The sequence below is a fragment of the Symphalangus syndactylus genome, chromosome 6, assembly GCF_028878055.3.
Source record: "Symphalangus syndactylus isolate Jambi chromosome 6, NHGRI_mSymSyn1-v2.1_pri, whole genome shotgun sequence".
NCBI lineage: Eukaryota > Metazoa > Chordata > Mammalia > Primates > Hylobatidae > Symphalangus > Symphalangus syndactylus.
In genome coordinates, this window is record NC_072428.2 from 4,425,163 (window position 1) to 4,431,162 (window position 6,000).

The window sequence follows — 6,000 nt, forward strand, 5'->3', positions numbered from 1 at the left end:
CTGCCATCAAGGACACATTTCTTATCATTTTTAGCCTTAAGTCACTCACTTTGAACATGGAAATAATAAACACATTTTACAAAGTTATACTGGTGTGATGAGATCAGCATTCAGTAAAGGGAAGCTGATACGACTGTCAGTCAACGGATTCATCTAGCTATTTACCTACCGTTCTTTTGTTTTCCTCTCTGCAGCCAAAAGATTTAAGTTCAAATTCTGGATTGACAGTTTATTACATCTGTGACTTTTAGCAAATTATGTACTTTGCAGTCTAAAATTTCACATTTATAATGTATGATATTATTATTAAAGAGTCTATAAGAATCCAGTTTAGTGCCTGAAATATAGTAGGTGCTCATTTAATGACAGCTACTATTTCAACTTTTAGACATCACTATTACTACAAAACTGGCTTTGATATTTTACCTTTCTAAAATTTATTTTTTTGCTTCCTAAAATGCAGACTGTCCTACATCCAAACTATATTGGAAATTAAATATTTTAACGGAAAATAAAAATCACACACAGGTCAAGTAAGTTATAGTGGTTTTGAACAAAAGGCATACAATTTCTTTTTAAAAAAATATAAAAAGTACTAAAGCTATGTTCAACACGAATATACTTATATGTGTATTATATACATGCTGGAAATATCAGTTTTTAAGGGACTACATAGCAGCTACATGTTTTGATAATTGACATTATTCAGCAAATTATTCTAATACAGGAAGTATGTCAAATGATGAGTTCAGTATAACATTTTTATCTGCATTGCTTTGTTACTTTTGTGCATTACTATTAAATGCATTGTTATATGTTGCTGTAAGTTGTATTATTGCATATTAAAATCATTCTTAGATAAAATAAAAATCAACAAGGTCATTTGCACAGCTCGAGAAAATGTTTTTATCATACAGAGATTACGCATTTTTCTTTTAGCACTTTTTTTGCATGAAATCAATTGTTTCAGGGTTTTTTTTTTTTTAAAAAAACACATCTTCCAGGTAAAGTAAATATTTTCACTTTTAGCTACACATGGATATCCTCCATTATTTATGTTGTCATATACTTATCTTAGTAAAAGTTTGCCTAAAAATAACTGCTTATCCAAAGTGTACTTATGTTAAGTGTAGATATATTTTGAGTAAATAAAAAGCAGGTATTGTTTTCAGAGATAATCTTAAAAATGCTTTATCATGAATCTGGAGGTTAAATAGCTGGAAATGAAATCCAGAAGTAAATGATACCACTTGTAAACATACCTCTGACATTAGGAGTATACAGGAAATTATGACAAGTATCTGTTATCATAGATAAGTAAGGGTATCCCATGGGTAACTAAAAATGAGCATATTTAATGGGAGCCAAGTTTCGTATTTTTAAAAGACATGGAGAAATTTATTTTATAAGAAAAATCTGTTTAAAATGGAAAATCTTTGTAAAAAAACTACTCTTTTTAAAATCCTTTGCTAATGGCCTTCTTGAACTTTATCTTAATGTATATAAGAATTCTTCAAAAGTCACATTATATAATTAATTAAGGATACTAGAGAAAATTAGATACTGCAATGTGTCAACAATGTTTAGAACTGATGTTAAATAAGTCTGGGTGCAGTGCCTCACTCCTGTAATCCCAGCACTTTCGTAGGCGGGTCACCTGAGGTCAGGAGTTCAAGACCAGCTTGGCCAACATGGTGATACCCCAACTCTACTAAAAATATGCAAATTACCTGGGTGTGGTGGTGGATACCTCTAGTTACAACTACTCTGGGAGGCTGAGGCAGGAGAATTGCTTGAACCTGGGAGGTGGAGGTTACAGTGAGCCGAGATCACGCCACTGCACTCCAGCCTGAGAGACAGAGCAAGACTGTTAAAAAAAAAAAAGAAAAAATATCGCTGCTAAATACGTTTCTGGCTATTCCTAATTTCTATTTGTGATGGTCTAGTTTGTGCTTTTCTTTTTAATAAAGACTTGTTTTTTAAAAGAAAGCACAGTGATCTGGATGATGTCTTATGGTAAAGCCTTGGGGTAAACTCCAAAGGGTAAGTATTAGCAGTGTCGATGCCACCTCATTACGGTAACCACAATACCACATTTAAAGTGAAAAAAAAAATCAGACTTTTCTGAAGTGTCTTGCAAATTCAAATCCTTTCTATGATGGCAAATAAAACAGGAATTTGGAGCACCAAACTTGCCCCTTCCTCTGCAATAAAGTAAACAAAAGTTTCAAACATGTTTTAGAATGAATTCCTAATTTTATACATCAAATGACCACCCTCTCATCACATTGAATACCTATGGTAAGAAATTAGAATTCTCTCTCTCGTCCTTCCTTGTTAGTGTAGGGTAGAAGGGATTTTTTTTTCTCATCCATCACTAGGTTCATGGCTGAAGCACCTATAACAAAAGGCAGTTTAACAACAGAAAAGCATACATATTTATTTAATGTAAATTTTATGTGACATGTGGACCTTCAGAAATGAAGACCCAAAGAAATGGCGAAATCTATGTATATTTATGCTTAGGTTGGATGGGGAGTAGACAGTCATGAGGAAGCATGATTGAACAGAAGGAGTATGATCTAATGGTAATAAGCTGGGGGAACTTAGCAAGGCCTGTTTGTTCATATTATTTTCTGTGTCCCAGTGTGACATTCCTTGTCTCCAGATATGAGGCACATGAGGCTCTTATCACATACTTCAGAGGAAGATCAGATTCTTTTTTTATTTTTTTTTTGAGACAGAGTCTCGCTCTGTCGCCCAGGCTGGAGGGCAGTGGCGTGATCTCCGCTCACTGCAAGCTCCACCTCCCGGGTTCACACCGTTTTCCTACCTCAGCCTCCCGAGTAGCTGGGACTACAGGTGCCACCACCACACCCGGATAATTTTTTGTATTTTTAGTAGAGACGAGGTTTCACCGTGTTAGCCAGGATGGTCTCAATCTCCTGACCTCGTGATCCACCCACCTCGGCGTCCCAAAGTGCTGGGATTACAGGAGTGAGCCACCGCACCCAGCTGAAGATCAGATTCTTTTACAGCTTGCTTCAGAGAAGAAGGATTGGAGAAGGTCAGAGACCTTTCTCCTTTGTGATTTTCTCAAATGTGAAGGTGCCATCTTCTGGGGTAGCACGTTCTGAACCCAATGCTCTGGGGTAGCGTGTTTCTATTTGTAGAATATCAAGAGAATGGTGTTGCATCTTTCAGAAAACCCAGTCTAGAAAATCTTAGGAATGAAATATACAACCTAATTTTATACATTTTTCTAATTTCTATTTATGGTTAATATTTGAAGAAACATTCCCTCATGCATATAGAGTTTTAATTTAATGTAAGTGGATAATATACATAATAATGCTGGTTGCAAAGATTTTGTGTTCCAGAAGAGTTCAATAATATTTTCCTTAAAGGTTGGCGTGGAAGAAGAAAATTTATTTCCAACATTTTAATCTTTGACTCTGCATTAGCCATTTTCAAGTAGATAAATTAATTTTTTTCACTTGAGTTATTTACTGAAAATTGGTGAACTTAATTGCTGAAAAGCTTTAGCTTTTGCTGTTTTTTTTTCGCTAATCATTGATTCAGTGATTACTATTTCTTTTCTATTTTCTTTATATGTACTGTAATTTCTCAATGGCATTCAAGAAACCCAGGAAAGCACATTGAAAGTGGAATTATTTGAGCTGGACATATACTTGTGCATTAAAAAATTCTCCAAATATGTCTTTAAAACTTAATTAAAAATGTCAACTTAGAAACTTAATGTGCCTGGGGCTTAGTCCAGAGGACAGTGGTATCAGCTGAAACAGGAAGATAATGGAAGGGGATTTGAACTTTATGATAAGGACTCCTGGTCAGTTTAAGAAAGACAATGGCAGGATCAGAATATACGTTACTGCCTGCTGTGTATATGCAGCAATAGTGGTTATACCTGGTTCTTTGTCTCCAAATCAGAGCACAGGCCCAACAAGAACAATCCTCGGTCCACTTATGAAGGAGGCTTATCCACTCAGTTGGAGGTATGGTTTCCCTGCATATTGCTGCCAACTTCCTGTCACTGCCCCAGAGGTTTAGAATTAGCATTAATGACCTTCAAACAGCTTAATTTCCCCAGAGTCATTGAACACAGCTAGTTGGCCCTACTAGGCTGAAAGCCATATGGCATCAATTGTAAATGTTTTGCTACCATTTCCCAACATAACCACCTGCCTGATTTACTGTTTGCTGGATACTCACCTTGAATGTGAATATGTCCACATAAATTTTTTCTTTAAATTAAGAAATGTAGTTTAAAATTATGATTCATTTTATCCTATTAAGATGTTGAAGGGGGATGCTGAAGAAGATTCACATTGTCAGTTTTGTATAAATCCACTTGTTGGAGAAAAGTGTTGAAATGAAATTAACAAAACCATCACATAAATATAAACGTGTAGATTGTTAAAATTACAGTTTTAGGAAATTTGCAACATAAAGTACAAGGTAAATAAATATCTCATTTTGAACTCACATATTTAGTACAAATTATTGCCCAAAATACATCCTAGGGCTTGGGGATAATTAGAAAAGAGAAGACCCCCAGAGCTATAAATCATTAAAAAACCAGATAGCTTAACTTCAAAATGCATTTTATTTTTTTTAGTCTTGGGTTTCAAGATAAAACCTTGAAGAAAACTGTAGAAGCCTTTTCTCTTAGCCATAAAATAGACTCCATATCCCTCCCTTTCCTACCATGTATACTCCCTTCACATTTATCTAATTGTATGCTGTCGTCTATATGCCTTCTTAGAAGTTGCAGGGGCTAATCTTGAGTCTGACAAAGGAAGCTTGGAGACTCAGCTGCAAAATTCCCAAGATTATTTCAAGGTGGCTGGCTAGTCAACAACCCCGCCATTGTTGAGATGCTGCCAGCTCGTGATTCAGGAGGACTGAGACACAAAATAGCCACCAGAGCAAGACACACAGACATTGTACTCAGCACAATTTTGCGCGCCTTCCTTATCAATTTTTCCACACTTAAACTCCTACCCTCACCCCCAAAATTGAAGTGGTTGCTTTGGATGGGAATCCGGCCACATCCCCTTTACTAGTTTTGGTTAGTAAAATCCCTTTCTTTCCACCAGACCTCACTCTTGTGAATTGGACTCTGCAAGTGGTAAGCATTCAGATCTGTATTCAGTTACAACGAAGTGATCTCTCTGCAATGGATACAGAAAAGATAGGTTCAAGGGGAAATATAGGGGAAGAGGGAGGGGGAACTTAAATAGGGGGGATAAATGAATTTGTGATAATTAAAAGCAGACATAGAGAAAATTCTGAAGGGAAACTGGTAATAGTGTATATGGAGACATTGTGCTCCTCAATGGAAATTTTGAGGGTACGATATTGTTTCCATGCATCTCCCTTTCAGCAATTCATCCCAGTGACTTGATGCAATGACATCACCTGTTCTCTTCTGAGGAAACAGTTTTAGACATTCAAAGCCCAGTTGTTCAATGTAGCCGAGATTCTTTAATTTCTATTTCAGCTAATTAGTAGCAATACAAACTCTTGCCAAACAAGAAATGTGAATTCTTAAAGATTAAATTTTATTTTCTCTCTATCTAGAGGTAGGAAACCAATCTTTCGGGAGGCACAAATTACGATGACAGCCAACATTCATTTATTCATTCCAAAATAAAGCCTTTATGTGTAATGAATTATTTTTCGTAATTCTAGAAAGTGGCGTGTTCCAGCAATTATAATTATAAAGTGTACTGTTTTTGGAGGGTAAAATAGTAAGTCACATCATTAAGGTCAAAATGATGTTTAAAGGAAAACTATAACTATGCCTTTAGTATATTAAAATTAGATAATATTTTATACATCTGTCCCTGCAAAATAAAACACTTTTCATATGTTTTCTTTGGCTCACACACAACTAAATTTGATGAGATAAAATATACAAATATTTGACAGGGTCAATTTCCTTTTCAAGTTGGATTTTAATTAATTCAATAAGCA